General features: G+C 39.0%; 1 protein-coding gene across 6 annotated transcripts in view; it reads left to right on the top strand.

Annotated features, from left to right (window-relative positions):
* Positions 1-19,864, top strand: part of NCOA2 (nuclear receptor coactivator 2) — a 303,539-nt gene that overhangs the window by 129,554 nt on the left and 154,121 nt on the right. The window lies entirely within an intron of this gene.

Genomic DNA, 19,864 nt, shown 5'->3' with positions numbered 1-19,864 from the left:
ATTAGTAGCATTCTGAAAGGAGAGTCTTTGGGAAAATTATTTTGGGGAAAATTCAACCCTTTTGCCAAATGTGGAAATAAACATCATTTGTTTAATCAGTAAAGACTATCTGTAATACGAATGTGAAATAGATTTGGGGATAGAGCTTTGTGTTCTGTGAATTTACATTTGGGTAGTACCAAAATTGTTCTGAGAATTGTTCAAATATGACATAAATCAGAGGATTTTGTGATTGGAAATAAGTACTGTAAACTTTTGACCCTACATCAAAAAAAACAAAACAAAAAAAGAAACCACACCCCAAACTAGAGTTGTGTTAAAGCGCCTACAGATGGCAAGGTTTAGCATGTAGTCAACTCTTACCCTTCACAGCAATTATGATCAGGTTACACTCTAGACACTTAGGAAACTTCAGTGCTTTAATGGGGTAAAGTTGGATCTCTGGATTGCCTTTAGGGTGCTTGTATATATTAGAGAATCATCAGGAACATTTAGCCTAAAAAATTCAGTGTTTCGCCAAGTTTTTATTGTTGCTTTCCTTCAGTGTTTCCTTGACATACTTTTTTTTGGCATGAATTATAAGTTAAAGCCATTTAGACTGGGATTTCTGAGATCTTTGCTGACTGCCTTAGGCTACTTTTATCATTTAAAAAATTGGAGGTATATTTTCATAACATAAATAGGTACTGATTAATGTTTTTGTTCACTGCAGTAATCTTAGAAGATTTACAAACATAGACATTAAAAGCAGTTCACAAGTCCTTTTCTTAAATATAAAATATCAAGAATAAACTCATTTTTCTAATAAAATGCGTAAGTAGCTGTATATATTATATAGGGTGTTTGTAATTAATGCATTTCACTGATAATATTTCTCCTGGCTTTAAGTGACTTAAAAACAGGGCGACGTTGAAAGGATCATTTTCTTCATTGGAAATACTTAACTCTGTTTAATATTATTAAATATGTCTTCATAGATTGAACTATAAAAGGGTTATTATTTTATATCTAAAAGAGGATTTCTACTTAGGAAATTTGAGACTTCTTTTTTTTTTAACATTAAACTGTTTGTTATTTCTGACATGGTGTCCCTTTGTAAGATAGTGTCTGATAAAGAACTATCATGATTTCTGCTGATGACCTCAACCACTGTAACCACTAGTTTTTTTTTTTTCCTTGTGTTCCCTCTTCTCTTATATACCCCCTTGATCGCCTGGGTTGATTTGTAATCTGACTCTCACGACAGATGTTAGAAGGTGGAGTAATCTCTGCTTTTAGACCAATCAGTTAAGAGGCCGCTGTATTAAACCTGTGGTCAGAAGAAAATTTCTTTATCCTTTCAAAATTACTGCCATCAAAGGAAAAGTACATGGTAACATAAAAAATGACAGAGCAAAATGAAGGGAGGAGTAGGAGAGACAAGAAGTCAGACACAACTAAGGATGTTTTAGAGGTGGGGGTAGGGTTTTCATGTTGAAACTTGTGCTTTGCTTTGACTGAATCTGGCTTAATTTCTGTAAACATCCCTCCTTCTGGGATGAATCAGTGCATTTCAGCCATGTCTGTACCTGCAGCAGAATACTGATGATGAAAGTTTATAGGCGGTTTAAAGATGAGGGGAGAAAAGTGAAAAGACTTGAAGTTTCAGAGATCCCACAAGATTCTGCCAAATCTGAGCACATGCTGAAATACCAAAAAACAAAACAAAACAAAACAAAAAAGTGTGTACTTTCAAAACACAGTCTGTTAAGTATTTAGAGGTAAATTTCCCAAAGTTGGACCTCAGTTGCCTCAAAATACATACTTACAATAATTTCTTTTGGTAATTGTACCTATGTGCAGAGTCCCTAGAGTTTTTTGAGATCTTTATCCAATTTACTAGAATCTCTATAAAATGTTTTTCTGTGGAAAGTATTTTCCATGTTGAGTAAAAGGGCTTAAATAGGAATGCCCCTCACTGGGTAGTGTGATGGAGGAGTGAGGGAAAGAGTGGGTGATTGGATGCACCCTGTTTATGAGCACATGAGTTGTGAGGGGGTGCACAGGTACCCCAGAGCAGAAGCAAAGCATCATTTGGTCGCTCCAGTTGGCTGTGATGTCTGTGTCCATCCCAGTGACGAGGACCTGGCCATCCTGGACTATTGCTCACTCTCTGTCCAAAACTTGGTGGAACAGAACTTCCACATGATTCTGGTTTTACTTACTGATGTTGAGAGCGTGAACATATAAGCTCTGGAAAGCGTTCGGTCACTGTAGTTTCCACACAGTCATGTCCAGTGGGAGCATCTTTTAGTAATTTACAACTTTAGAAGTGGAGTATTTGTTCCCTTAGAAATCTTATTTTATTAAAGCATTTAATTTAAGAAAAGGGGAAGAGCTTTTCAGTTTTCCCATCAGAGAACACAAAAGAAAGCGCATAATGACTGCTCAGTATACAGTCCTCACAGAGGTGGAGCAGTTTAAATTTACAACTTAGGTACCAGTTACAGGCTCATGTAGTCGGTTGAAACATGTAAAAAATTAGTATTAATAAGCTCAGCCTCCTTGACAGCACTCTGGTGCTTGCTTTGCTCCCATTTTTTTTGAGTTGATTATTTTCTGTTAACTAAAAAAAGCCTCCAAATCTGTCAGTTACTGTACTGCATCTTGTTTACAGTCAGGATGAGAAATGAATGTTTAGTTGAAAGATGGCAAAGAGAGGGCTCCTTGCTTGCTTTAAGAAAATGCTTAAAAGGGGCGCTTGGGTAGATGGGTCGTTAATCGTCTGACTTCAGCTCAGGTCATGATCCTAGGGTCCTGGGATCCGGCCCTACATTGGGCTCCCTGCCTAGCAGGAAGCATGCTTCTCCCTCTCCCGCTCCCCCCTGCTTGTGTTCCCTCTCTCGCTGTGTCTCTCTCTGTCAAATAAATAAATAAAAATCTTTTAAAAAAAGAAAGAAAGAAAGAAAGAAAAGAAAATGTTTAAAAAAAGAAAAGGCATATGCCTTCATTGACTTTTTTAATGGGCCATGATATATTTCATATATCTTTCCTTTTACTACATATTACAAACAAATCATTAACAAAATTAGCATTCCAAAGTGTTTTCATAGATTTTTGGTTGCTAATTTAAACTACTTTGAAAAGTCCTACAAAACAGTACTTCCAAATAAATACGGGGTAGGTAATTCATTATAGTTGTCTATTTCTTTATATTTAAACTAAGTGCTCGTATGTGTGTGTTCAAAATAAATGAATTCAAGCATGATTTCATACAGCATTCTTTTTTATTAACTATGTGAGCACATTTATTTATTTAAACAAACAATATTAATATCTGTTGATTAGGCAGATTTCAGAATAGGTTTCCTTGTGCACCAGTAAAGCAAATGCAAGTTCCTTCAATGAAAGCAACTCCAAATATCTAATTTTAATATTGTTGTTATTCAAAGGGGTAGGGGAGCCAGGGTGGCAAGAAAGACCTAAAGTGGTGGTAAGATATGATTTCTGTTAGTAAGAATCATCTGTTCTCTGGTAGTAAGTGATTTGCATGTCATTTGCTTATACTGTAATCATCTTTATTTCTTAGCATCTTTGTTATAGAGCTAGAAGAGGCCCAGGAATCATGTAAGTCTTTAAAAATTAAGGCCTAAAGTTAATAAATGATTTTCTGGCTGTTGCATAGATACTAATGCGCTGTGCTGGGACAAGAATCCAGGTTCTCACCTTCCCAGTTCATTGGTCTTGTTATCAAATCATATCGCTTCCCCTAATTGTTTTTGTAAATGAAACATTTGCACTGGTTGCTGTTAGTCAATCAAAATGTAGTGTGTGTTGATCCTGGCAGAATCCATTAATTGGGATTTCAGTGAGTATGTGTATGTTTCCTTTTAAAACCTACCTGATAAGGCACCCTTAAGGCTATTAGATTTAAAATTAAAGTTGACGTAGAACCATCTATGAAACTTCTTATTGTGGGTGAATTTAGATTGACTTGTTTTAAATCAGAATGTAGATGTGTGTGCTTTGTATGTTGATAAGTGTTAATTGGTTTCTGTGTTCCTAGTGAAAAATTAGAAATACTCCTATGAAAATTAGCATTGAAGTTGAAACCACAGCTTTACCGTTTCTCTGTTTTTGTATTCATTAGTTCGATGCTGCAGTGGTTGTTTTTGGTGATCTAAACATTAGAATGATGCTGGTGTTTGTACTGTAGAAAGTGATCAGGACACACATGAATGTAGATCGATTACTTTCTCTTGGGGCAGGTGTGCTTAATGTGTTAAGGTGAGAATCAGTGGTGTGATTGCAGTTGTTTTAAGAAAGTCCTGTCTGCTTTTGCTGTACAATATGAGTTCAACCTGGAATATTATGGTGCTACTAATATCATGTTTTCAAAGCCTGCAATGATTAGGAAAACTACTTTTGTAATGCTGTTAGGTGCCAGTGGTAGGATTCAATTTATACAATTGATTTTTTAAAAATAATATTTGTTCAAGAAAAATTCCTGGGAGTAAATACATTCCAATATTAAATAGTATCTTCAGACAGTAGAAATATGGCCGTTTTTCTCCTTTCTTTACTTGTCCCTGTTTTCCACATTCTTTCCTAAGTGAACATTTTTCCTTATAAAAATTATAAGCTGGAATTAAATTATAATTATCTGTCCTTATTGATAAGCTAGTAGATAGCTAATAATGTATTTATAATATTTTAAACCTCTAAGGGCCTAATTTACCCAAAAGATACCTGTTTAAGCACTGAATCTATATTTAACAGCTCATTCCTCCAGTAACTTTTGACTTTCTGTCAAAAGTACAGAATTTGTTTCAGGTGCTGTTCTGTTTTACTTGTACTAATTTAATATTGCACTTTTATGAGATTTTTGTGGTGGGTGGTGGGGGTTGCTCTTTCAGAGGAGAAGAACCTGAGGCATGGAGAAGTCAATGATTTTTCTAAGACAACACATAAAACCAGTGCAGCCAGGATTTGAACTAGTCTATCATGAGAGTCAATAATTTTAAAATTATGTAGTGGTTGCCTAAATTTTTGCATTGTGAATAGAAACTATGACCTAAGAAAAAAAGATATAGGGGAAAAAAAAAAGTCAAACTATGTCCAATGTTAGATTTTGCCTACACACTGAAAAATAAATGTAGAAATTTCTGTCTGTTGCCATAGCATGTAAAAATGGCCAGATTGAGTATCATTAAATACAGAGGGTATATTATAGGCTAGATGGTCTGCTGGAAATTAGTTTTCAGGGATGGATCTCCATGTGCTTCCCAAGTCACTGAAATGAGGGGACAGTGAGAGAACTGTGGCACTGCTGAATGGGAGAGTTGGGCCTGGTACAGTAAGATGTGAGGACAGGTAGCAAATAATGGTTTAATGAATGAGTTCCAGTTGAAGGTCACAAGGGCAGACGCCAAATTGTAGAAATTGATTTCAAGAACAGCTGCTGCTTACAAGGGCAACTTAACGTAGCAGTACGGATTTATAACAAAGGTTAATAATTCTGAAAAAAACAGAGCCAATCCTTAGTGAATTCCCATGTATGCTACTTAAAATAGGAAGTCAGATATTAAAGTAATTTTACGTAAAGGAAGTAAAATTTTATTGAGATCATATTTATTCTAATGAGCAATTTTGTAACTTCTTTATTCTCTTTCAAACACCAGTTTCCTTGGTGTTTTAGCAGGGCCTGCCTACCTACTACTTGTAGTTTATGTGATAAATAGAATGATAAAGACCTCTTAAATAATTTTAGGGCCACAAGAGTTTACTATTTAATATACAATTAAGATACTTTAATTGGCCATTTTTGTTGGTCCTCTCTTCTTTCATGTATTAGCCAAAGATGTCATTTTTATCACCTAGCAGAAAGAGAATGTATCTTTATAAGCTCTCCTTTTAGGAAGTGGGGATATTGGCATCTATTGAAACAACCTAGTCAATATCTGTAGGACTAGTGAATTGAGTGGTAGATATTCTCCTAGCATAGTAATATAGGTCTTTTCCTAATTTACTCATTTTTCATTGTCCTCTCAGATAGGTGTGAATTTTTCATTTTACAGAGATTAATGACAGAATTAAGTGGCCAGAGAGTACATAGTGGAGCCCAAGTTTGAACACAGACCTTCTGACTCCAAGTCCATTGATCGTATTGTATATATATGTACATCACAAGAATATGTAAAAATTCAAAGCTCCAATTATAAGCATTAGTTATTTTTTATTAAAAAATTGGACAATATAACCATAACATTTCAGTTTTGTTTAACCAGAGAATATTTACTGAGCCCTTACCACCACAAAGTACTATGTAAGTTGCTCTGTGAGATAAAAATGATCTTTTGGGCTCTTGGGTGGCTTGGTCGGTAATGATCTCTGGGACGGTGGATCCAGCCGTACTTGAGGCTCTCTTCTCCCTCTCCCACAGCCCCTCCCCCCGCTCATGCTCACTCTTTTTCTCTCTCTCAAGAATAAATAGATAAAACCCTAAAAAAAAAAAAAAAACCCTCTTGCCTTTAAGAAGCTTACAGGTGTGTGATGTTGACACATTAACCAAAAGATGCATACACATTAACAAAAAGACCAGGGCGGGTTTTTTTGGTTTTTGTTTGTGTTTTTTATTTTGATGATTAGAGATGATTTACTGTATTTTATTTTTAATTTTTAAAATTGTATCAAGTCTTTCAATTTTAATTCCAGTAAATATACACTGTTAATTTCAGGTATACAGTATTGAGCAATTCTGTGCATTACTCAGTGCTCATTGTGGTAAGTGTATTCTTAATTCCCTTCATGTATTTCACCCATCCCTCCACCTATCTCCCCTCTGGTAACCATCAGTTTTTTTCTCCACAGTTAAGAGTCTTTCTCAGTTTCTCTCTCTCTCTGGTTTTTTTTTTTTTTTCTCCTCTTTGTTCATTTGTGTTTTTTTCCTTAAATTCCACATATGAGTTATATGGTAATTTGTCTTCCTTGGACTGGCTTAATTTCACTTAGCATTATACTCTCTAGCTCCATCCATGTTGTTGCAAATGTCAAGATTTCATTCTTTTTAAATTTTTTTTAAGATTTTATTTATTCATCTGACAGAGAGAGAGAGAGAGAGCCCAAGCAGGCAGAGTGGCAGGCAGAGGGAGAGGAGAAGCAGGCTCCCCACTGAGGGAGGAGCCCAATGCAGGACTTGATCCCAGAACCCTGAGAGCATGACCTGAGCCAAAGGCAGCCACTTAACTGACTGAGCTACCCAGGCATCCCAAGATTTCATTCTTTTTATGGCTGAATAGTAGTCCATTGTGTGTATATACCACATCTTCTTTATCCTTTCATCTATTGGTGGACACTTGGGTTGATTCTGTGATTTAGCTGTTGGAAATAATGCTGCAATAAACATAGGGTTGCAGATAGACCAAGGCATTTTTTTTTTAAAGATTTTATTTTATTTATTTGACAGACAGAGATCACAAGTAGGCAGAGAGGCAGGCAGAGAGAGAGGAGGAAGCAGGCTCTCCGCCGAGCGGAGAGTCCGACGCGGGGCTCAATCCCAGGACCCTGGGATCATGACTTGAGCCGAAGGCAGAGGCTTTAACCCACTGAGCCACCCAGATGCCCCACCAAGGCATTTTTAAATTCATGTGTAGGATACATAGGTATTCTATGAGTGACCAACCCCAGAACTATGTCTCCTGCCACGTGTGTACATCCAGTAAATACTTAAATGAATGAATGAGTGAGTCCACATTAGAGTCAGTTGGTTAGAGATGAATTTATGGTGGGAGAGAAGACTTGGGGCAAAGCCTTAAGAGACAGGTAAGATTTGGATACCTGAAAAGGGGTGGTGTTGAAGTGGTGGTGTTCCAGGCAAGAGACACAGCTTGAACAAAGAGGAAGAGAAGGGAATGAGCAAAGCCTCTGCAGGGCTTTGAATAGAACATTGGCCAGGGAGCGAGCCCTTTGTACAGAGAGAAGTAAGTAAGTAGAAGATACCATTAGACATACAGTTTAGAGCCAGGTTTTGAGGCCTATAAATGCTGGGTTAAAGTGTTTTCCTTTTATTCTCTAGGCAGTAGCTGCCCTCAAAGATTAAAAGTTCGGGATCTGATGAGTGACATTACCAAAATGGCATTTTATGTTGAGTGCTTTGCTTTTGCTTTAGGGTGAATTTGAAGGGCGGAAATGGAGGGGAGGAGAAGAGTGAGGGACAGTGTTGGTTTAGAACAGTGGGCACAGCATTCCGGCTGGACTTAGGGTCCTGACCGCAAGAAGGCAGCTTGTCAGAGCCTGGCTACTGATTTTGTTAGGAAAGAGAAATTCAGTGTAAAAAAAGAGAATTACACATAGAATAATAGTTTCAAAGTGCTCTGAGAACCAGATGTGTTCTCAGAAGTTCTGTGATCAGAGCCAAGAGATGGCATTCTTTTTATCTGGATTTTAAATGTTTGTTCTTCTTTAGCAACTTAAAAATATAATACTTTTTTGACACCCCCTCCCCTATTTGGGGGGATTATTTATAGCTTCCTCTTCTTTTCTCACAGGTAACTGCTATCCTGAATTTGTTGTTTGTTCTACCCATTGCTTCTATTTTTGTTTTTTTACTTTTACTCTTTGTGTGTTTATAATATTTGGTATTATTTTCTGTGTTATATTTTTTTCCCTCTTTTTTTTTTTTTTTTTTTTTTTAAGATTTACCTATTTATTTGAGAGAGAGTGCAAACACTGGGGAGGGGCAGAGAGAGCGAGAGAGAGAGAGAATTTCGAACAGACTGCCCACGGAGCGTGAGCCTGACCCGGGCTCAGTCTCACAACCCTGAGATCACGACCTGAGCAAAAATCAAGTCAGATGCTTTACCAACTGATCCACCCAAGCACCCCTGTTTTCTGTGTTTTAAAACTTAAACAGTACCACACTATCTATATTGTTCTGCAACTTGCCTTTTTTGTATACCATTATAGTTTTTTTGAGCAAATAATCTGTGTATTTTACAGGTCAGGCACATGTACAGTATTCCATTATATGAACATTTTGCTATTTGTCTGTTTTTCTCTTGATGAATATTTGTTTCTAATTTTTTGCAATTACAAGCATTGCAGGAGCAAATATTTTTGTACCTGTCACCTTGTGTACATAGGCGAGTTTGTTGGGGGTGTTACCTAGCAGAGTGATCGATTGCTGGACTTTAGGATATGTGATAAGATTTAATATTTGAGGGCACCCTGGTGGCTCAGTTGTTAAGCGTCTGCCTTCAGCTCGGGTCATGATCCCAGGATCATGGAAATGAGCCCCACATCAGGCTCCCTGCTCAGCAGGAAGCCTGCTTTTCCCTCTCCCACTCCTCCTGCTTGTGTTCCCTCTCTTGCTGTGTCTCTCTCTGTCAAATAAATAAATAAAATAAAATAGGATTTAATATTTGACAGTGTCAAGGATGTGAAATGGTATTTTCAGTTTAGTTTAAAATGCATTCTCTGATTGCCATTAAGATTACACATTGGGCATTTGGGTTCTTTCCTCTGAATTGCCTATTAATATAGTTTGCCCACTTTTAATTGGGTTGTATTTTTCATACTGATTTATAGTTACTGATATTCCAGATACTTCAGGTTGGCATTTAACCTTTGGTTAACTCTCTACCTCCTGTTCCTTTCGTAATCTGATAAGACTATATATCAACTTTGGGGGCGCCTGGGTGGCTCAGTAGGTTATTGCCTCTGCCTTCGGCCCCGGTCATGATCCCAGGGTCCTGAGATCGAGCTCCACATTGGGCTCTCTGCTCAGCAGGGAGTCTGATTCCTCCTCTCTCTTTCTCTGCCTGCCTCTCTGCCTACTTGTGATCTCTCTCTGTCAAGTAAATAAATAAAATATTAAAAAAATAAAAGACTATGTATCAACTTTGATTTTAGGCAATGTCGTGTATGATTGGTAAACCGCATCTAGACTAGGCTACATGGAATATAAATACCTGATGGGGGGAGCCCTAGCATTGAGCTTCCCGGGGTGTGTGACTCTTACCAATGAGTAGTTGCCTTATGAGGACCTTGGGAGCTTTGCCTATAAACTTGGTAAAAGAGATACTGGCTTCTTTGGAGCAGAAACATCTCAAAGGGATACCTCCTGCATGTAGCCAGCATGGACCTGAGCTAAATGGATGCGCAGTCCGGCAGAGTTCCGCAGCAGAGTGGGGCCTAATGCTTCCCTACCAGTAAGCTGTGTCCTGCCTCGATTCTTCTCAGGAGACTGGGGCCAGGTGTTGCTTAGGATAATTGTGTGAGCCTGAATGCGTAGCTGAATCTAAGAAACCCCTTTGAGGAGTGTTGCAGCTATATTCGCACTTAAAATTATTTGAAAGAGAGTTAAAGCATTAGCTTCTTACATATTATACACCAATGAAATAGCTTTGTCTTAATTTTCTTAGAAACCATCTAAAAATATAGCCTCCACATCTGGATTATGCAATCCTAAGCCTAAGTAATAGACTCTGTTAAGGGAAGTGGGAGGTATCATAATTTCTTTCCATATTGCTCTGCTGCCTGAGTTTCCGTTGTCCAAAATGGAGAGGGGTCAGCTAACGAGGCTGTGCTCTGATCATTTTTTTATTGCTTTTGATTTTTAGAAGAGATAGACTTAAACCAGTGGGCACAACTGATGGTTCACAGACCCCCTCTGGAATATATACTTCTTCAGCATGTGGTCAGATCTCTCTAAATTCTTAGCTCAACCCATCAATGTGATTTTTCTTTTTTATGGGGGCATACTTGTCCAATATAATGTGGTCATTTAATAGGAAAATAGTATTTGACATGTGAAAAACATTTCACATACATTTAGTGACCTATTTGAGATAAGGAAGCATACTGTGTCCTATTTAAAGGTATAAACACAATTTCTGATTCAGTTAGAAGAGTTGTTAAATTTGATTTCTGTGAAGACATACGTATCTTTGTATTATTTTTAAGAAATTATTTCAGTAAGTTTCAGACTTTTAGCTAAACTTTGATAGACCCATGTATAGTTGACAGCCCTAATTCAACAATATGCATTTGACTAACTCTTGATTTTTTGGAACAAAAGGAAAATGGTAAAACTTTATCTTAGATGGTGCCATAAAAGGTAAGAGGCTTAGAGGTGCATGGCTGGCTTGTTGGAAGAGCTTAGGACTCTTGATCTCAGGGTTGTACGTTTGAGCCCCACATTGGGTGTAGAGATTGCTGAAAATAAATATACATAAATAAACTTACAAAAATAAGAGGCTTAAACATGGCTTTTTCTTTTTTCTAAAAATGATCATAACCATAGACATGAGAGTGATGACTTTGCTTGCTTAGTACTTCTTGTCCTTAAAGATAAAAGAGTTACAGTCTTTTTTGGATCAAGGTTGGAAGTTAAGACTGCTTTCTCAGGCCTTCTTCCTTCCTCCCACATTTATCACCAGCTGACTTTTACCCAGATAGCACTTGCCTCCCTGGACTCTTGTGCTCCCTCCCTTTTCCCCACACTTGTATACGGGCGTACCTTGTTCTGTTGTGCTTCACTTTATTGAATTTTTACAAATTGAAGGTCTGTGGCATCAAACTCTGAATCAGGCAAGTTGATCAGCTCCATTCTTCCAACAGCATTTGCGTACTTTGTGTCTCGGGGTCACATTTTGGTAATTCTCACAATACTTCGAACTTTTTCATTATTGTTGTATTTGTCCCGGTCATCTGTGATCTTTGATAGAACTGTTATTATTTTGGGGTGCTGTGAACTGTGCCCCTAAAAGGGGGCAACTTTTTTTTTTTTAAGTTTTTATTTGAATGCTAGTGAGTGGCCACAGTGTAATCTTAGTTTCAGGTGTACAGTACTCCACACTTTCTGTACATCGCCTGGTGCTCACCACAAGTGCACTCCTTATGCCCAGCTTCTGTTTTAATCTCTTCTGGTAATCATCAGTGTGTTCTCTGTAGTTAAGAGTCTGTTTCTTGGTTTGCCTCTCTTTTTTTCCCCTTCACTGGTTTGTTTAGTTTCTCAAATTCTACATATGGATGAAATCATATGGTACTTGTCTTTCTCTGACTGGCTTCTTTTGCTTAGCATTATACTCTTTAGTTCTACCCATGTCATTGCAAATGTCAAGGTTTCATTCCTTTATTGGCTGAGTAATATTCCATTTGTGTGTGTGCACATATACATATCACACTTCTTTATCCATTCATCAGTTGAAGGACACTTGGGCTGCTTCCATAATTGGGCTGTTGCAGATAATGCTGTTAGAAATATCGGAGCATGTGTCACTTTGAATTATTTTTGTATCCTTCAGGTAAATCCCTAGTAATGCAATTGCTGGATCAGAAGATAGTTTTTTTTTGTTTGTTTGTTTTTGTTTTTTGTTTTTTTAAAGATTTTATTTATTTATTTGTCAGAGAGAGAGTGAGCACAAGCAGGGGGAGAAGCAGGCTCCCCACCAAGCAAGGAGCCCAATACAGGACTCGATTCCAGGACCCTGGGATCATGACCCAAGCTGAAGGCAGAGGCCCCAACCCACTGAGCCACCCAGGCGCCCTTCTGCCCATTTTTTAAATTGGACTATTCTTTTCTTGGGTGTTGTGTTGTGTATAGGTTCTTTTTTTTTTTTTAAATTAGAGAAAGAGGGAGCGTGAACAGGGGGAGCAGCAGGCAGAGGGAGAAACAGATTCCCCACTGAGCAAGGAGCCCGATGCACGGGGCGCCTGAGTGGGTTAAAGCCTCTACCTTCGGCTCAGGTCGTGGTCTCAGGGTCCTGGGATCGAGTCCCTCATCGGGCTCTCTGCATAGCGGGGAGCCTGCTTTGTCCTCTCTCTCTGCCTACTTGTGATCTCTCTCTCCTTGTTGAATAAATAGGTAAAATCTTTAAAAAAAAAAAAAAAAAAAAAAAAGGGAGCCTGATGCAGGACTCAATCCCAGGACCCAGGATCACAACCCAACCCAAAGGCAGGCGATCAACTGACCAAGCCACCAAGGGATCCCTATAGATTCTTTATACATTTGGCTACTAACCCTTTACTGGATATGTCATTTGCAAATATAAGATGGCAAACCTAATGGATAAATGGATTAATCAGTTGGTCCCTTACCTCTGTCTCTCCCTTTGCTCCGACCTCCCTATTTCCTGAGACACCAATACTGAATTTAGGCCAGTTAATAACCCTACAATGGCCTCTAATTGTTCAAGTGAAAAGAATTCCTTGTCTCTCACTTGAAATCAAAAGCTAGAAACGAGGAAGGTAAGTGAGGAAAGCTGAGACAGGCTGTAAACTACATGTGCCAACACAGCATCCATTCTACAGCCCATCGATCAAGGAGTGATTTTGACTTTACAATCTTATTATGTAAGAAGTACATTTCATAAAGTTTAGCTGCCATAGATCAAGAGCCCTCTGATGGATCTGGACAAAGTAGACTAAAAACCTTGTGGAAAGGATTCGCTGTTCTAGGTGCCATTGAGAACATTTGTGATTCATGGGGAGAGGTCAGAATATCAACATTAATAGGAATGTGGAAGCAGTTGATTCCAACTCTCATGGATGACTTTGAGGGGTTCAGGACTTCAGTGGAGGAACTAAACTGCAGGTGTAGTAGAAATAGCAAGAACTTGAGGTGCCTGGGTGGCTGGGTTGTTAAGCATCTGCCTTCGGCTCAGGTCATGATCCCAGCGTCCTGGGATCGAGCCCCTCATTGGGCTCCCTGCTCAGGGGAAGCCTGCTTCTCCCTTTCTCACTCCCCCTCTTGTGTTCCTGCTCTTGCTCTCTTTCTCTCTTTTTTTTTTTTTAAAAAGAAAAGAAATAACAAGAACTAGAATAAAAAGTGGAACCTGAAGATATGATTGAATTGCTACAATTTTATGATAAATCTTGAACAGATGAGGACTGACTGCTTATCGATGAGCAAAGAAAGCAGTTTCTTGAGATGGAGTTCACTCCTAGTGAAGATGCTGTGACAGTTGTTGAAATGACAACAAAGAATTTAGAATATTACATAAGCTTTGTTGATAAAGCAGTGGTAGGGTTTGAGAGAATTGACCCTAATTTTGAAATAAGTTCCATGGGTCAGATGCTGTCAAATAGCATTGCATGCTAGAAAGAAATCATTGGCAAAAGGAGGTCAATCAAGGCAGGAAACTTAATTGTTATCTTTTTTTAAGAAATTGCTGTAACCAGTCCAGCCTTCAACAACCACCACCCCGATATATCAGGATATATATATCCTATATATATATAGGATATATCAGCAGCCATTGGCATCAAGGCAAGACCCTCCACCAGCAAAAACATGACTACTCACTGAAAATTCAGACACTGCTTAGCACTTTTTTTAGCAAGAGGGAATTCTTAATTAGTGTCTTTATATTTTTTTAGATATAATGCTATTGCACACTTAATTGATTATAGTATAGTGTAAACATAACTTTCGTCTATATGCTCTGAAAAACATTCATTTGATTCACTTTATTGCGGTAATGATTTTATTGTGGTGGTCTGGAATCGAACCTGCAATATCTCATTACATCTCTAGCCTATTGCGAGACCATGGTTTGCCTGAGGATGGGCAGTGGTGCCCATGTACGCCTCCCACAGTAATCCCAGCCATGCCTCTGTGTGGGTTATGATTCTAAGAAATGCAGTAAGGGTAACTATCGTTTCCTTTTTCCATGCCTGGAACCAGTTGTCATTACCGTGCCTCTCCCCACTTCTCCATGTAAAAGTACTTTAATGTGTATAGATTAGATTTGAGTAATCCAGATGGTTACTCCCATTTGACAAGAGGAGTAGGCGTATTAATTACTGTGTGTATGTGCTTGGTCATTAAATTTACATGAAAGTTAATACAATATTAAGGCATGGTTGAAGAACCACATGTTAATATATATACGTAAACACATATATGGTAATACAGTATCTATTACTGTAGTAGTTAAAGAACCAAGTCAGATTTTGGGTGTGAATCCAAACTTTGACAAATGGGGATAATATAAATATCTGCTTCATAGGGTTGTTATTAAATGAAATAATGTGTGTAAAGTGCTTAACACTAGGCTTAGCACTTGGTTAGCACTCAATAAACATTAGCAGTTCTTAAAATTACTTTAAATTGAAGCTTTGATATTTTAAAAGGTATTAAATTATGAGGTCCTTGCTAATTTCTTTGCTACAAGTATTTTTATAATGCCTGCTATAAGTACTGAGGGTTTTTTGATTTAGCTTTAGAAGTTTTACTAAACTAAGATTCAAGTTTTATTGCAGTGTTTTGCCATCGTAGTAACTGTTTGCCATATCCTGACCTTTTCCTTTCAACTAGAACAGGCAGATGATTTTGTCATTTTTCATCTTTTCTCTTAAAGCATATTGTCATATCATGAAGGGATGGGGTTAGCTTTGAATAGTCCCCTTTTATACAATATGCTGTTTTATCTTTATCATGACCCATCCTAGGAACCCAGACAGTGTGACTTTTCCCAATAAAGTGGCTGTTCTGTTCACCTACCATTTCATGCTTCAGTAATTACAGTGATTCTTCTCTTTTTTGGTAAGCTCTTTGTAAATATTTTTTAGTTAATTTTTTTTTAATCTGGGAACTTAAAAGTTCTGTTATTTAAGGAAAAGGTATCTTATCAAAATGAGTGATATTGGTCATGCTTTTAAGGAAAACAAATTGATAGCCTTTAGCATCTTAGAAATGTGAGATAGATATTAATGTACTGTTCACTAATTTTTTAAGTTTACTGTTAAAAAATAAAAATAAACAGTAAACACAAAAAATAAAAATAGTTTTTAAAGATTTTAAGTAATTTCTACACCCAGAATGGGGCTTGAACTCAACCCCAAGATCAAGAGTCACATGCTTCCCCCCACCCCAGCAAAAAAGGGGTGAAGCACCTGGGTGGCCCAGTTGGTTAAGGGTCAGACTCTTGATTTTGGCTTAGGTCATGATCTCATGAGATTGAGCCCTGTGCCAGGCTCCATGCTGGGTTATGGAGCCTCCTTAAGATTCTCTCTCTCTCCTTCTCCCTATGCCACCCCCCCGCACTGTCCCTCCCCAGCTTGCATGTGCTTGCTTGCTCGCTCGCTCTCTCTCAAAAAAAAAAAAAGTTATATGCTTTACCAAATGAACAGGCCTCTCTGTCCACCCCCCCACCCCCACCCCCACTTGTAATATGCTTGCTCACTCTCTCAGAAAGAAAAAAGAATCATGTGCTTTACCTACTGAACCAGCCAGGCATCCCAAGTTTACTGTTTAGTTGTGGTTATGATACTTAACATTTGAAGTTGAACATTTAACAATTTTTTTAAAAGATTTTATTTATTTGTTTGTTTGTTTATTTATTTTGAGAGAGGGCATGAGCCCTGGAGAACAGCAAAAGGAAAGGGAGAAGCAGGCTCCCCACTCAGCAGGGAGCCCAGTGTGGGGCTCCATCCCAGGACCCTGGGATCATGACCTGAGCTGAAGGCAGACACTTAACCAACTAAGCCACCCAGGCTCCTTGAAGTTGAACATTTAAAGTATTGACTTGTTCTTCATTGTTCTTTTTAAAGCAAATGATTAGGTGTAATGCCTAGGTCACCACCAAGAATAAATAGGCTGCTAATCCTCATTAAACCCTACCCCATTGAAACAGAATTAAAACTCATTTGAAAGTAGTAGGGTGCAGAAATAATATATTTGAAATGTTAAGATTTATTTCCACTCTCTGAGCATGTAGCCATATACTTACAATAGCTAAGCTACTGGAGTGACTGCCTCTCATTTTATTTAGATAACTTTGTTACAGAGGACCGTGTTCTATTTCTTAGAGATATTGAATATGGAGGGAAGAGTTCCAGTAGTTGTTTTCTGTCAGATTTTCTTCACACTTTGTATTTGCCTTATCCTTCTGACTAATAAGTCTTGTGTTTCACACCTGAGTCAGGGACTCAGTGCAGTGAATTTGTTCTTTATTTAGTCCATTTAATTTCTCATTTATATATGGCACAGTGCATATCAGCCATTAGACTTTGACATGGGACATCTCCTCTCAATTACAAAACACAGAAATACATAGGAAATGTTAATAGAAGGATTGAGGATTTCGGGAAGTTTGTCTTATTCTTATTCATTGCTTTGACATATTCTTCTTTTTATTTTTTCCTTAAGATTTTATTTATTTGACAGAGAGAGTCACAGCGAGAGACAGAACACAAGCAGTGCAAGTGGGAGAGGGAGAAGGAGAGGTAGAAATCAGGCTTCCCGCCAAGCAGGGGGCCCAAGGCAGGGCTCAATCCCAGGACCCTGGGATCATGACCTGAGCCAAAGGCAGATGCTTAACAACTCAGCCACCCAGGCGCTCCTACTTTAACGCATTCTTTAGATTCTAAAATTTGGGCACCATTGTCTAAGATTTTAAATTCTAATCCTAGTTTTATGTTTAAATCACAGTAAACTTTTATACACCTAATAGCTATATAATAATAATTTTTTCATCTGAAAATTTACAAATAATAGTAATTCCTTTCACATGTGTTTTAGTAATAGTTTTTCATTATGAAACCCCATAAAAGTCTCTGGAAACGATATTAAAATATAACAAAATTACTATGGTTGCCATCCAGTATAGCAATTTATATTACATACCAAGGTATCTTAATCAGTGCTGTAGAGAATACAAAGATGAGTAATACACAGACTGTGACATCAGAGAGCTTATAATCATAGGGTTGGACCACTTTCAAGTTTATAATTTACTTAGGGTATGATAAGTATGTGGATTGTAATAACCATGATACACCAAGAATACAGTGGTGTTTTACATTTGTGGCCTCAGGTTCTGATACATTGCTTGGCACATATTAAGTGATTAATAAATATTTATAGCATTACTGAAATTTGATATCAGATTAGTTTGAGGGTTTCCAGGCACTGGGAAAGGGTAAAGGGCTCTCTGTCTTTTTTTTTTTTTTTTTTAAAGTAGGCTCCTCACCCTATGTGGAGCTTGAACTCACAACCCCAAAATCAAGATTCGCATGCTCTACTGACTGAGCCAGCCAGCCACCATGGGAAAGGTCTCCCTCAAGTGAAGGGGCTTAGGGACAACTTCCTGAGGAGAAGGCCATTGAGAGGATAAACATTGGAGGGTCTGTAGACATCTACATTGGCATGAATGGCAGGAGAGGTCAGTAGAAGGGCATGAACGTGGTGGCCACAGGGAAGTGTCCGGCCATGTCTGAGAATACTGTACTCTGGTTTGGCTGGAACTGAAACTGTGGAGCTAGGAGACTGTTTGGTGGACAACAATGGCCAGGCTCCTGTTTGATTTCACAGAGAGTAAAAGTAAGAGAAAAGGAGAGAGACCTGACGTTTATTGAGTCCTACCATGTGCTAAGAAGTATGGTAGTCGATTACTGTAATTATCACACTTAATCCTCAGTACTCTGGTAATTTCCATCCTGTGTTCAGCCTGAAAGAACCATGGTGGTAGAATTTGATACTGGCCCTAAGGGTAAGTTGAGGGAGGGAGAATCCTGACACAGGGAGAAGTTCCTGGAGAAGCCTGCTAAGAGAGAAGGAAATCCTGGTAGTCGCAGAGAGATTGGACGGAAGCTGGTGCAGTCAAGACAAGCTGCAAAAGTAGAATCTAAAGATCCTGAACTGGGTTTGAAGATGGAGAGAGAAGAGTTAGAAGAGCTTACCAGCAACAGAGACTTTGAGGCAGCAGATGAGGGAGGAGGGGCTTCCTCGGAAAGGGGAGGAGCTCAATTGTGCCGCAGCTGGGTACGGAGGCCTGTGAGCGGCTGGAAGCTGGGCCCTGGGGCGAAGGTGGTATCATGGGGCGGCAAGTGTAAATGCAGGCCCCCCCCCCCCACCTGTCCTGTCTATAGATGTGAGATCGCTGAAACTGCCTCTGCAGATACTAGCTGCGAGGAGGGGCTATGTGGGGAAGAGAAGTGGGGAGGTTACTGGGCGGGCTTGCTTTCTCCCTCTCTCTCTTTCTCCCCTCCCCTCTCTTCCTCCTTCTTTCCCTCCCTCTCTCCCTCCTCCCTTTCTTCCTCCTTCTCCCCCCCCCCTTTTTTTTCTTCTTTTTTTCTTTTTGGCTTGGTGGCAGAGAAGTGGGCCTAGCACAGGTGCGGCAGATAGGATGAGAAGTCTAACAGTGCGGTGTCATTGAAGCCAAGTGTTGAAAAACATGTTCTGATAGAGGCCAGGTTGTACAGGGCTTGAAGGAAGTGGCAAGAAAATAGGGCTTTTTAGGTTCTCCGGAAGGAAGGCCGGTGATTCTGCGCGTATCTGGGGGGGAGGGCGCTGTCGGGGCGGTTGCAGGGATTGGAGGTATGCCACGTGTCTGAAGGTCTGGCAAGGAGCGGGACAGTTCCTGGCTGCCCTCTGTGAACGTGTCGCCCCTTGCCCCACATAGGAAGGACCTCAGTGAATGGTTGATGATTACATGTTGGGAAACTATAGTGATTTGTGTAACACTTCTTTGTCCCCCTTTATACCCTGAGTTTACTGAATGGAGCCGAGTCACCTGCACAACCCCTACAGCGCTGTACATATGGCCGCCGAGGTATAAACATTTCTTTATACCAGCCTCCTGAGGGGAAGAACTCGGGCTTTGGACTCAACTGATCTGACTTAGAATTTTTCTTCTTACTAATCTGACTCTAACCAAACTATCCAGCCTTTTTCTAAGCCTCATTTTTCTCTGCTGTAAAATGGGGGTAAATGAGCACCTCTATTATAGGGCTGTTGAGAGGATTAAAGATACAGTGCAGTCCTAGTGGCTGGTGTGTGTGGTTGGCCCCCATTAAGTAACTGGTGTTTGGCAATCTTCCTATTGTGTAACCTTGAATAAGTTACTTAACCTCACTGACCCTCGGTGTTTTTGTCTCTGAA

The sequence above is a fragment of the Mustela nigripes genome, chromosome 3, assembly GCF_022355385.1.
Source record: "Mustela nigripes isolate SB6536 chromosome 3, MUSNIG.SB6536, whole genome shotgun sequence".
In the NCBI taxonomy this organism is placed as follows: Eukaryota; Metazoa; Chordata; class Mammalia; order Carnivora; family Mustelidae; genus Mustela; species Mustela nigripes.
This window is presented reverse-complemented; position numbering and strand designations above follow the sequence as displayed.